Source organism: Ursus arctos, unplaced genomic scaffold (assembly GCF_023065955.2).
Source record: "Ursus arctos isolate Adak ecotype North America unplaced genomic scaffold, UrsArc2.0 scaffold_19, whole genome shotgun sequence".
Classification (NCBI taxonomy): domain Eukaryota; kingdom Metazoa; phylum Chordata; class Mammalia; order Carnivora; family Ursidae; genus Ursus; species Ursus arctos.
In genome coordinates, this window is record NW_026622863.1 from 34,108,607 (window position 1) to 34,123,152 (window position 14,546).

The 14,546-nt window shown below is 43.2% G+C and overlaps 1 pseudogene; it reads left to right on the forward strand.

Annotated features, from left to right (window-relative positions):
- Positions 1-496: 496 nt before the first annotated feature.
- LOC125283316 (60S ribosomal protein L23a-like) lies at positions 497-1,399 on the forward strand (annotated as a pseudogene).
- The last annotated feature ends 13,147 nt before the right edge of the window (positions 1,400-14,546 follow it).

A 14,546-nucleotide genomic window follows, 5' to 3' on the forward strand; every position in this document is an offset into this window, starting at 1 on the left:
GAGGAGGGGGTTAAAGAGAGAGTGAGAGAAGCTCAAGGAACCATCTATGAGGTCAGTGAAGTCCACTGTGGTGAAGAGAGGAGGACATAAAGGACCTTCTTAGTAGGTAGAGTTCCTGTCACTGTTTCATGCACGGTGGTGATTGTGTTAGTCTCCATAATAAACTACCACAGACTGAGTGGCTTAGACAACAGAAATGTGCTCCCTTATAGCTCCAGAGGCCAGAAGTCTGAAGTCAAGGTAGGCGCAGAGCCATGCTCCTTCTGAAGCCTTTAGGGGAGAACCTTCCTTGTCTCCAGCTTCTGGAGGCTCTACATGTTCCTTGGCTTTGGCCACATCTCTCCCATCTCTGCTTCCATCTTCACGTGGCCTTCACCCCATATTTCCCTCGGTGTTTTTCTCTTCTATCTCTTATAAGGATACCTGTTATTGGATATAGGGTCCACCCTAATCCGGAATGATCTAATCTAAAGATCCTTCACTTCCTTTCACAAAGATGGTGCCGAAGCTGAAGAAGGAAGCCACTGCCCCCCGCAAAGCCGAAGCCAAAGCGAAGGCTTTGAAGGCCAAGAAAGCAGTGCTGAAAGGCATCCACCGTCACACACACACAAAAGATCCACAGGTGACTTACCCTCCTATGACCCAAGACACTGCGTCTCTGAAGGCAGCTCGAATATCCTCACAAGAGCACCCCCAGGAAAAACAAGCTTGACCACTATGCCATTATCAAGTTCTCCCTGATTCCTGAGCCAGCCATGAAGAAAATAGAAGACAACAGCACACTTGTGTTCACTGTGGATATCAAGGCTAACAAGCGCCAGATCAAACAGGCTGTGAAGAAGCTCTAGGACCTGGACGTGGCCAAGGTCAACACCCTGATCAGGCCTGATGGAGAGAAGAAGGCATATGTCCAAATGGCTCCTGACGATGATGCTTTGGATGTTGCCAACCAAACTGGGATCATCTCAACTGAGTCCAGTTGGCTAAATCGAAACATAGACTTTTTCACCATAAAAAAATTAAAAAGTTAAAAAAAAAATCCTTAACTGAATTATATTGGCAAAGACCGTTTTTTCCCCAAATAATGTCACATTCACAGGTTTGTGGAGTTAGGACATGGACGTATCTTTTTGGAGCCACTATTCACCCGCTTACAGTGATGTACATGGTTCTTCCACCCCTCCCTCTCTCCCAGGCCCAACTCCCAGGTCATTAAAATTAGGAGGAACTTTGCTACAGTTGACTTTGCTGCTATACATTTTGTTTTGCAAACAGAAAAGAGAAGTTGAGTTTCACACTGAGTTCAGAATGGTAGAGAGAAGCAGTGACTGACATGAGGCAGAAGCAACTATGAGATGTCTCTAGGATCTCGAAGAATCTAGGCAAGGCTTTGACGACCCCAGGCCACAAGATGGGGAATTCGAGCCAATCTTAGCTGGATCCCAACTAGGAAGTTCCAGCTGATATCTGTGTTATAAGGACATAAAATGTGATCATACGACAGATTCTCCTACTTTGTAACCTGCTCTCCTTGCTCAAAAAATATTGCAAACATTTTCGCAAGTCATTAAATATTCTTCAACAACATGATTTCTAATAGCTGTATAGCAGTCCATCAAATGAAAGTACCGTCATTTATATAACAAATCCTTTATGGTTAGCCATTTAGGATGCTTCTATGTTTTACATATGATAAATAACACTGAAATGAACAACTTCCTCTATAAATCATTGTGCACATCTTTGATTATTTTCGAACGGGCTCATCTTAAATAACCATGAACAATTTTGCGATAGCAATTTCTGCTCATTGTTTTCTTTATGAACGAAAAGTTTCCCTTCAGGCAAAAGAAAAAAAAAACGGAGAAGTTGTTCCTGGAACATCTGGCTTATAGTGTAATTTACTTTTGGTATTCAGCTGTGCTCCCAAATTTTGAAATGCTGTCTTCCTAATAGGCTCATCCAAGATTTAATCTCCCTTCTGGAGACACAGATGCAAGTGTGTTTCCTTCTGTGAAACTTCAGCCCGGGAGCCACGACTATATGAGACAAGCCATGCCAAACTGTACATTGGTTGCCTTCGGCCCCTGCTTCTCAATTTGCAGATCCCAAGAAAAGGGACAGAAACCGAAAGAAAGGAGCTCTTGTTGAGACCAAAAAGATTCTTGTGACAATGGCTGCCATTGAGAACTCTGATATACCAGGTCTTTTACGGAGATTATCTTTATAACCAACATGAGGCACAAATTATTATCCCACTCTTGGTCAGAGACTGTGGCTCGGTCAAGTAACCAGCAGAGCTGGATTTCCACCCAGAACTTAGCTAACTCAAAGCTACCATACTGTCTACTAGTGGGGCTCCCACGTTTTTGAATTTTGAACACTGGTTAAGATTTCAGACCCAAATCTGGGGAGACATGTAGGCTTGCCAGCTTTTAATTTTGCCAAGTAAGGGCATCAACACAGAAACAACAACTAAACTGTGGTATCCTCTCACCACCATTTCATTCACCCAAATATATTTTAATGCCAAAAAGAGAGGAAGGCTATAATCCTTGAAACTGATGAATTCCATCTTATGAACACTCAGCTGATGTGCTTACTGGTGACCATCATCTCACCGTGGGCCAGTGAAAACTGGTTACTATCTCTGGAGCACATTTAAGAATTGCTTCCAGAAGTTGTATTATCATCAGTGCCTTGGCGGAACGGTTGCTCGGGCTTGGCCACCCCACGTGGAAGGAGGTACGCGGACTTCCTTCTGCCTAGTGAGAATGGGTCTTTCTTGCCGTTATCCCCCTCAATTCAGAGTAGAATTTTCACACTCTGGCCCTTCCCACGAGGGAGGAAAGGAAGTGATGACAGAGGATGTAGACTAATTTCAAGGCATTTAAGGGAGAATAAGAAAGGAGAGTGATTTGGAGGCATGGGCAGAAATATTTTTATACATGTTGATTCCTTAATGTATTCATGAGAAATAGAGCTGTATAGGTAGAGAACCCGTGTCAGTAAAAAACGCGGATAAGTCAAAATACAACTCAGGGATCTTTCAAGCTGGCTCTTTACTAATGTTATTGGGTTGGGGTTTTTTGTTTTTTGTTTTGTTTTTTTTCTTTTTTGGGTACTTTTAAAAACATTTATTTATTTATTTATTTATTTATTTATTTATTTATTTATTATTTTCACCTAGCCAGCATACAGTACATCATTAGTTTTTTTTTTTTTAAAGATTTTATTTATTTATTTGACAGAGATAGAGACAGCCAGCGAGAGAGGGAACACAAGCAGGGGAAGTGAGAGAGGAAGAAGCAGGCTCATAGTGGAGGAGCCCGATGTGGGGCTCGATCCCAGAACGCCGGGATCACGCCCTGAGCCAAAGGCAGACGCTTAACCGCTGTGCCACCCAGACGCCCCAGTACATCATTAGTTTTTGATGTAGTGTTCAACGATTCATTAGTTCTGTATACACCCAGGGCTCATCACCACAAGTGCCCTCCTTAATACCTATCACCGTTACCCGATCCCCCCACCCGCCTCCCCCCTCCCTATTGTTATTGTTTTGACACACAGTGTCAAAATAGAACTCAGGGATCTTTCAAGCTGGCTCTTTACTCATGTTATTGCTTTGATACACAACGTAGGAGAGGCAAGGGAAATGGGCTAATGAGCTTATGTTAATGTGTGTGTGTTTGACTTTTCTGTCCTTGATGCTGTTTTGTTCTTTGCTGTGGTTTGCGCTGAGAAGAGAGAGAAATGAGCCCAAGAACAAGAGCACAGACAGAAATATCAGGATTTAGCATGCCATCTCCTGTTCACAGAATCTAGAACTTATTCCCTACATCTCATGAGTATGAAATTCTATTGTCTTAGGAGCAGGGCCCTATAGCTTTCTCACTTTGGTTCCCAAATGGCAATTCATTCCCTGTTGACAGTTAGTGACAAAACTTTTGCCATCTGCGGGGTGCTCTCTGAAGAGTGAAGACAGCATAGAAAATTTCTCATAAAGCTAAATTTATTCAGTATGAGACCACATTTCATTCTGAGACTGTGTGCATTTTTGGGTTTTTTTTTTTTGTGTTAAAATACCTTTTCTTTTGTAGACTGTTGATAGTTGATTTTTAAATGCATTCTCACTTGGCAAAGTTAAATAATGGAGACTCAATGTACATCTCTCTCCTTTTAAAAAGATTGTCCTGGTTATGAAGTACGAAAGTTGGGAAGTACTGATCTAGGCAATTTTATTTTTTAGTTGCAGTCCGATTATTTAATTACACACCCAGGAAATTATCAGCCAGAATCACACCAAAGATTTGTAAGAAGATTACACAGTATAGAAACTAAAAAATGTAAAACATTTCTAAACTTAAAGGTAGGATAACTTTCTCTATAATGCTAAAATCCAGATTTGGATTTTATCAGCAAACACCTTTGATGTCATGAGCATATTTATAGATTAATTACTCTGAGAAGCGCTTCTGAGCTCTGAAAGCCCTAAGCTCCTAATTTTTGTCTTTTTTAAAAAGAGAAAATGTCTTCTGAAAACCATGGAGCAGAGGGGAAACTGATTCTCTTCATGGCTCTTAGAAAAAGAGTGGTTTGGGTAATCTTAGAAGAGGACTGGACAGTTACTAGGACCTAACATGGCTGACCAATAAGTAAATATGTCGGATTAGGATGACCCTACCGATTAGTGGAATGAGTAAACACAGATTTGGGATTCAGCATGGGATTTGACAAAGTCACTTTTGATATCATTGTTGGCAAGATAAAGAAATGTCAGATGAGTAATATCAACCTGAAAGATTTCCAGAGATATGTCTCTCATAGCTATATTGTAATTGTCTGTTTACTGGTCTGTCTCCCGAATTAGAATTTAGGCTTCTCCGTGAGGACAGGAACCAAGTCATTTTACTCACTGTTGTATTCTCAGCACCAAGAACAGCACCTGGAACATCATGGGAACTCTGTAAACATGTGGTGAAAGAATGAACGTCTTATGAAACGTCTTGCTTCAACACTTATAAAGCTATGGAACATTCCCTTGGATTTTCCCATGATATGTCACCAGGAGGAAGGGATAGTGGACCCAATCGTAATAACAAGAAATTTAACAGGGTTTTAATTTTGATACAAATAAAATATCATAGAAGGACAGGGAGAGCTGAGCCTTACCAGATGGTATAAGAAAGACTTAGGAACTTTGCTTCTGCTAATGGCAAGGAAGATAATTAGGATCGCTTCTCTTGCTGAGAGCTTATCCAATAGAGCCAGATAAAATATAAAAACATATTTCCTCAAAGACATCAAAATGCTGAAAGAAAACAAATGCTAACTTGAACTTCTATGCCCTTGAAGTTAAAATATCCTTCAAAAATGGTGAAATGAAGACATTTCCAGAAACACGAAAACAGATTTTATCACAAGCACCCACGTTAAAGAAATACTCAAGAAGGGGGCCCCTGGGTGGTGCAGTTGGCTAAGCATCTGATCCTTGGTTTTGGCTCAGGTCATGATCTCAGGGTTGTGAGATCAAGCCCTGCTGCGGGCCCCAAGCTCTGCTAAAGTTTCTCTCTCCTTCTGCCCCTCCCCGTAGTCTCTCTCCCTCTCAAATACATAAATAAATCTTAAAAAAAAAAGAAAAAGAAATACTAAAGAAAAATGACCTCAAGGGCAAGCATGGAGAGAATGGGAAGGAATGAGAAGCCGCAAAAGGGTAACTACCTTGTTGGAAAAGCCAAATGAATGTTGACTGTATAAAACAAATGTAATAACATCCTGTGGGGGTCCCTTTATAAGGACTATAACATATAACTCAGGATGGTGGGGCGTGGTGTGCAAGGGTTCAAAGGTCCTGGCCTGATCTACAAGGGAGCAAAAATACCAAGTCATGGTGGACGTTGGTAAGTCAATTAAGCAACTGTTTAAAGAACCACAAAGAGTGCATGCATGTCAAGGTAATGAGGGGGATGGGTGGAAGAATAACAAAGAAAAATTAATTCAAAGGAAGTCAAGAAAGTAGAAGAAAAGTAATAAAGAATAGAAAAAACTAATAGAAGGTAACCAGTAAAAGGATAGCTTTAAACTAAACATATCAATACTTACATGAAATGTCGATGAACTAAGTTGTTTGCTTAAAAGACAAAGACTGTTATAGGGAAAAAGAAAACAAGTACCCTAGTATCTGGTGCTTTGAAGAGACATATCTTAAATGTAAGAATACAGCATAATTGAAACTAGAGGGATGGAAAAGACCTAATTGATATGCAGGGATAAGTGGAACCAACCACAGATTAAACATTCTTTCTAAGCACATGTGAACGTTCACAGAAATCAACTATGTGATGGGTCACAGAGCAAGACTCAAGCTATTTCAAAGGACTGAAATCACACATAATATACTTTTCAACATGAGTAAAGTTAAGCTAGAAAGTGCAGTAAGATATCACTAAAATTTCCCATACAAAATTATAAAATACATTTTTAAAAAGATTTTATTTATTTATTTCAGAGATAGAGAGAGGAGAGAGAGAGCACACAAGCATGAGCAGGGGGAGGAAAGATGGAGAAGCAGACTCCCCACTGAGCAGGGAGCCCAACTCGGGGCTTGATCCCAGAACCCTGGGATCACGACCTGAGCTGAAGGCAGACACCTAACTGACTGAGCCACCCAGGCACCCCTGAAATTATAAAATACATTTCTAAATAATCCATGTAACAAAGAACAAATCCTAGCAGAAATTGTAAAACATTTTTCATTGAACAATAATGAAAATAGTACACACCAAGCATGGCGAATGCAGCTCACACATACTTAACAGTATTGCACAGCCTCAAAATGCATATAGTTGAAAAAAAAAAAAAGGTTTAAAAAATCATCCATCTAAAAAAGTTAGGAAAAATTTGATAAAGCACTTCCCAAAAAGAATATCACATGGCCGATCAACATATGAAAAGGTTTTCAAAATTATTAGTCATCAGAGAAAAGAAATTTAAAACTCAATTAGATCCAACTGCAGACCTATCGGAATAGTTACAATGAAGAAGCCTGACAACATCAAACTTGAGGAAGGATATGGAGCAACTGGAACTCTCAAAGTCTACTTGGAAATGGTGCAATCATTTTTTTGGGGAAAACATGGCACTAAAGCTGAATTCATGCATATGCCATGGATTCCATAGTTCCATTCCATTGAATGTACTCAAGGGCAGTGGATACACATGTGCTTCAAGAGATGTTTATAAGAGTATTTATAGCAGAGGCACCTGGATGGCTCAGTCAGCCAGGCATGACTCTTGATCTTGGCTCAGGTCATGATCTCAGGGTCGTGAGGTTGAGTCCCGCCTCCAGCTCCGTGCTTAGCATGGAGTCTGCTTGAGATTCTCTCTCCCTCCCCCTCGGCCCCTCCCCCAGCTTGCATGCATGCATGCACTCTCTAATAAATAAATAAAATCTTAAAAAAAGAATATTTATAGGAGCACTATTCATGATAGCCAGCAAAGTAAAGAACTCATTTTCCCATTAATACAATGGAGAAACAAAAAGAGGTATATTTATGCAACAAAATACTTTACGGCAGAGGTTCACAAAATGCTTATGTAAAGAACAAGATGGTAAATATTTTTGGCTTTCCAGGTCTTATGATCTGTTTCTCAACTAACCAACTTTGCCATTGTAGCAGGAAAGCAGACACAGAAATAAGTAAATAAATGAGCATGGCTGTACTCCAATAAAACTTCATTTACCAAAACATGTTAACAGACCAGGTTTGTCCCATCGGCTGTAATTTGCCAACCCTTGCTTTCTGCAATAAAAATGAGTTATCCATACAACATGGATGAATCTATACAGTGTTGAGTGACCCAGCTGACATTAATATCATATGATTCTGTTTATATAAAGTTTAAAAAAACAGGTGAAGCTAAATTATGCTGTCAAAAGTCAGGATAATCGTTACTTTTGAGGAAGAGAGGAAGGAGAGTAATTGGGAGGGAGCATGAGAGGGGTTTCTGGGGGTTGCTGACAATGTTCTTCTTCTTGACAAAGGGGGTGTTAAAATTTCTTTCATTCATTGGGATATATACATATATTATTATACATGTAATTATATAAAAATTTATATACATATACTGCTACATATGTATATGTATAAATAAAACTACTATCCTCAGAATTTTTTGTAAATTTATTCTAAAATAAAAAGTTTAAATTATATCTTCATATGGAAGTATAAATCTAAAACACTAAATTATATTATTTTAAAATTATTAGTATTTATCATACTTATATATTATTAAATAGTTAAACTTTTAACTTCAGAATAGCTTTAGGCTTACAGAAAAATTTGAAGACAGAATGGAGTTCCTGTATACCCACACACACTTTCCCGTTCTCACAGCATCTTCCATTAGTATGGGGCATTTGTCACAGCTAATGAACTGATTCAGATACATTCTCATTAAAGTTCATACTTTATTCAGATTTCCTTAGTTTTTACCTGATGTCCTTGTTCTGCTCCAGGGTCCCATCCAAGGTCTCGCACGGCATTAACTGCTCCTGGCTCCTTAGTTTCCTCTTGACTGTGACCATTTCTCAGAAGTTCCTTGTTTCGGATAACCTTAAGAGTGCTCATCAGACTTTTGTAGAATGTTCTGCAATGATAAAGTGGCCATTTTCATCACATGACTTATCACTGTCGATGTTGACCTTGATGACCTGGTTGAGGTTGTGTTTGTCAGGTTTCTCCAGCGTCAGATTACTCTGTTCCCTGTCTCCATGCTGTGCTCCTCAGAAGGAAGCCACCTGTGCAACCAAACTCTTTCAGTGTGAGTTCTGTGTCACTTCCTTGAGTGCAGAATATCTACGTAGGTTACTTGGAATTTTTCCATGTGGGACATTTGTCTCTTTTCCTCCACTTATTCATTTATTACATCATTTATTTATGTCAGTACGGACTCACGGGTATTTATTTACATTTATATTTTGGGCAATTTCTCCACATGTATTTTACAACAAAAAAATTTAAATGATGAAATTCCTACAAAAACTGGGAATTTTATTTGATAGCAAACACAGTGAGAGTCAACTGAGCAAGAGTCAATTGTCAAAAAAGCGAACAAGTCTTCGGACACATGAGTAAAAATGTAGCTTCAGGGCCAGGGGAGGTGATAATTTTGCTCTATTCTGAACTGTTTGCACTCTAGTGAAAAATACTGTGCCCGGTTCTTGGTCCAGCTTTTCAGGGAAGAAGTAATTGGATCCCATTCTAAGAAAGGCCAGGCTGCTAAGGATCCTTGAAACCCTATACAGTACATAAGATATGAGACCTATTTGGAATTAATGATAATTGTGGAGTTTCGGTCTTCACCCCACACGTGTCAATGACAGAACAAAGACTTGATCCAGCACCAACTTCTGGTTGTCTTCTCCTGGCATTTTTCTCTCCCACTGTATGAAATAGATAATGAGATATATAACATTTACACAATTAAAAATCAACACTTAAGACATTAGTTATCGTCTATAAGTGTGAAAATCACAACAAAACTTGTGTTACCAGCAAGACCACCCTGATGTCTGTGAGACAGATGATCTCTTATTACCTGTCCCACCCTGTCCATACCTTGAAGTTTGGGTTACCATGACTTCAACACGTGGTCATTGCCTGCTTGGTGAATCACGCCATCACCATGCCACACTCACCATAATGACATGTTCTTCAGTTACGGCAACAACATCATTTTTTAAGTGTTTGAACTCCGTTTTTTTTTTTTTTTTAAGATTTTATGTTTATTTGAAGAGAGAGAACACAGAGGGAGAGAGAGGGAGAAGCAGACTCCCCGGTGAGCAGAGAGCCCGATGTGGTGCTCGATCCCAGGACCCTGAGAGCAGCCGCTTAACCGGCTGAGTGTTCCAAGTGCCCCAAGTGTTTCAACTCTTAACCACGTGGTTACTTCGGGCACTTTGCGCCAGATAAGACACATTGTGATGTCTATGAGGGGCAGTTAAGAGAATGGAGGACTCTCAGCCTGGAGCAGGAAGAGCTCAATCTTCAAATACCTGAAAGAAATAACGACTAGATGTGGTCTGTGTGACTCCAAGTGGCAAAGAAAAGACAGATCCCAGGATCAAACTTGGTCTAGAGGAGAACTTTATAAGAATATCCTCAACTGGAAAGTCAGCCTTCAGAGGCTTTGCTGGGCCTGTGATCAGCGGTGTACTGACAAGATGACCACTTGGTGGAGATGTTACAGAGAGAATCTAATGCAAAGTTACTTCAAACTCCCTTCCAAACTCAAGGGCCACTGGTTCTAAGAAAGTGTTCATTTCAGGATTCTCAGAAATGTTTGTTTGTTTGTTTGTTTGTTTGTTTTGGCCCAGGTTGGGACTCCTTTCTTATGGGCAAGATATCTTGTCTGCAAAGGTGACTTCCGAAAGGCGCTCTGCCAGCAGAAGGAAGTGGCACACTGAGCTGCTGGCATCATTAGTGAGAATAACTTGGTCCACTTGGCTCCTTCCCCTGGGAAAGTTAAGAAGAAGCTTGCAAAAAATGGGACACTTGCAAGCAAGGATGGTGTCAAGGACAGCCCTAAAACAAAATGATGGGGATAAAAAGGAGATACAAATCAGCTCAGCCAGATGGGGGAGGTCCTCGTTCAGAAGCAGAGCAGTGCTCAGGTGGACCAGGACCCTAAGGTCCTCACGCAGGGATCAGAAGGGGTTGGGCTAGTTCTCACTGGAGAGTTCTGCAGCTCCATCTGTCTGCCCAGCTGGTAAAAAGCCTTCCTTTCCCCCACCACCCAAGCCCCGCTACTCACTGCTCCTGCGGCAGCTACACTCAGGGTCAGAACCTGGGTCCATACTCTCCACTGCTGAATTCCCCCAAGGCTGGTGCGGAATGTGCCGCCTAGAAGGCGCCCAGGAAAGATGTGCTCTTTCCTTTATTCCTTCAAAGGATGTTAATTACGTGCATGCCATGGGACAGGCACTAGGCTAGGCATTTGGTGCACAGTGAATAAAAACCAAAAAACAGATATGGGTCTCACCCTCATGAAGTTCAGTTCATTGTCTAGTAGGGGAGACAGAACAGTCTTTTTTTTTTTTTTTAGATTTTATTTATCTATTTGAGAGAGAGTGCGTGTGCACATGCAAGGGAGCACAAGCAAGGGCAGCAGCAGGCAGAGGGAGAAGCAAGCTCACCGCTGAGCAAGGAGCCCAACGCCGGACCATCTGAGCCACCTAGGGTCCCCTGAACATAGTTTATTTTTAAGACAGTTCTGTCTCGGGATGCCTGGGTGGCTCAATCGGTTGAGCATCTATCTGCCTTTGGCTCAATTCATGATCCCAGGGTTCTGGGATCGAGCCCCATGTCTGGCTCCTGGCTCAGTGGGGAGTCTGCTTCTCCCTCTCCCTCTGCCTCTCCCCTGCTCATGCTCTCTCACTCTCTGTATCTCTCTGTTTCAAATGAATACATAAAACCTAAAAAAAAAAAAACCCTATGTTCAGAATTATGAATGGAGCTAAGAGCAGGGAAGGGGTGAATATGGTGGTGATGGAAGAGATTCATGCTGGGTGGTAAAGTGACAGGGAAGCAGGTGTCTGAAGGATGGCAAGGGGAAGAATGAAGAAATGAATGTGTGATGATGGGACTCGCAAGAACCTCTCCCTCTGCCCAGAAGAAAAGGGCTAAGAGGCAGCGTGTGCTCCTAACAGTGAGAAAAGTGGCTGTCCTCCTGTCAGCGCCAGGTGTCTGGGCATGTGCGTGGCTCTGTCAGTTGAGTGTCTAATTCTTGGTTTTGGCTCAGGTCATGATCTCAGGGTTATGAAATCGAGTCCCACGTCAGGCTCCATGCTCAGTGCAGAGTCCACTTGGATTCTCTCCCGCATCTGCTCCTCCCCCTGCTGGTTCACTCTCTCGCTCTGTCAAATAAATAAATCTTGAAAAACAAACAAACAAACAAACAAACAAACAAAAAAACCCAGCAACAACAAAAACCCAAACCCTAGGGAGCTGGGTTCCCTTTCTTTAGAAAAGGAAATGGAGCCTCAGGAAGGGCTACTAAGTGGCAGAGTCAGGGTTTGAACTCAGTTCCACGGGGCTTTGCAACTCACCATCCTAATATTGTGCACCCCTGCCCCGTCAGGGGGCATGGAGCAGCCCTACCTAGACTTCCGTGTCATGGCAGCTTTTGGCCTCTCCTTGGGAACCCCAGGACTGAGCCGCTGAGAAGCCAAGTGGGCTGCCACCGGGAGAAGATTTCCTTCATTTTCGGTGGATGTGCCCACATCAGGAAACCCGCAGGGGTGTTTGACCCCGGCCCCGGTGTGGGAGTCACTGGGAAAGTGCCAAGGCCCACAGCAAGGAGCCATCACCAGTCCTGCACCCTCACCTGGAAAGCCATCCGGTACCAGAGCTAGCCTGACGGAATCCTCCCGGGGTGGTGAGTCCATGAGGCCCAGGAGAGGTTCCCGCTCCCGGGATGGGTATGCACGCAGCCGACAGGAGGGAACGGGGTGTGCGGAAGGAGGGAGATCTCAGGTCTAGTCAAGGGAATTCCAAATCCTCACCGATGCTTCCTGGCCTGGAGCCAGCAACATCTGCCCACCTCAGGTGTCCATGTGGCTGGGCAGGCAGAGAAGAGGAGACATTGCCCCACACAAGACCAAGGTCCACAAATCGTTGCTTCCCACCTGTCAGGGCCTGGAAATGGCCCTGAGCCCAGGAGGGCCGCCTTTTAACGGAGCTGGCCGAGGGGAGGTGAGCAGGGCTCATCTGAGGGCAGAGACAATTTCCCCAACTCCCTGTCCAAAATGCTCTCTACCTTCCTCCATGATAGACAGCTGGGTACGTTTCCCCCAAAGTCCTGCCTCCCCCACACCCCTCGTCAGTGGAGTCCTTGCCCTCTTCCTGGCCCTTCAGCCCATGCTGACTTCTGCCATATCGGGAGACAAGTATATATCCCATTGGGCACTTTATTCTACTCCTGAAGTTCTTCCTTTCCTGTTTCAAAAGCACAAATTGGGCACCTGGGCGGCTCTGTCAGTTAAGCATCCGACCCTTGATTTTGGCTCAGGTCATGATCTCAGGGTCCTGGGATCAAGCCCGGCGTTGGGTTCTCCCCTCAGTGGGGAGTCTGCTTGGGGATTTTCTCTTGCTCTCCCTCTGCCCTCCTCCTTCTCCCTCTATGAATAAATAAATAAATTAATTAATTAATTTAAAAAATCTTAAAAAATAAAAAGCAGGAATTGCCAGCATTTATAAGACTCCTTCTGGTGTGCCAGGCGGGATGAGCTAAGCGCTTTACCTTGGTACCCTTATTATTTTACAGCTGAGAAGGGGTGTAGAGAGGTAGACCCTCCTGACTTCCTAGTTAGTAAGTGGCAGGGCTCAGGTTAGATTTGAATACAGGTAGTCCGACTTCCAAGTGAGATCTTTTCTCGTCTCTCCAGATATGCCAACACCCAGCCTTTATCAGAATTCTGTGTGCCTCTGCGCCAGGTGCCTAGCACACATAAGATAAGCCATAAGCCCCGGGGCGGTGCTCTCTGGGGCTGTCGGTGTTGTCACTGGTGGTCAGTAAGGTGGCAAGTCTCCAAAGTGTGGGCTCTTTGTTGAGCCAGTGGGTCACGGGCATGGTCAGAATGCACCTGCTCTTTCATAAGGAATGTACCCTCTGGCGGCCGCAGTTTCCCTCTCTGTAAGTGAGTACAGTGATCCACCTTGGAGTGTTTCATGAAGTTCAAACGAGGCTAAAGCAGGGAAGGCTAGTTCATAACATACTGACTGTGTTTTATTTTTTGCCTAAAGCAGGTAGAGGAGAGGCTCAGAGCCACTGAAACAAGGCTGCTTGACTCCACTGCTGTGTGATCTTGAGCAAGTCTCTGGTTTTTTTTAAAAAGATTTTATTTATTTATTTGAGAGAGTGGGCGGGGGAGAGAGCACACAAGCAGGGGAGGGACAGAGGGAGAAGCAGACACCCCGCCAAGCAGGGAGTCCGATGCAGGATTCGATCCCAGGACCCCGGGATCATGACCTGAGCCGAAAGCAGGCACCTAATTGACTGAGCACCCCAGGTGTCCCTTGAGCAAGTTTCTTGACCTCTCTGTGCCTCGGGGTCCTCCCTTATAAATCACTAACGACGATACAACCTCCCTCATGAAGATACCGTATTCAAAGAGACTGGGCATACTGATGCCTGAGTCCCAATGCCTGGAGCCGAGTGTGGCAGAGAATAGGGTCTCAAAAAAGAGAACGAATGAATAAATAGTGGAATGTGGCCCCTGGCCTAAACGATATTGACCATTATAACTGTATTACTGTTGTTCGTATCTCTGCCTGGCATACCTCCTTTCTGGCAAGACCAGCACACTTGTCATCTGCCAAGAATCTCTTCCTCTGTATTCTATCTTCCCTCACCGTCCAACACTTCAGCCTGACACAGGCGGGAGATGGCATGCAGACACAAACAAAATCAGAACGGCCTTCCCCTTCCAGATCTTCCGAACCTCTCTGGTTGCCTGCATTTACGCACGTGGGCACACACGCACA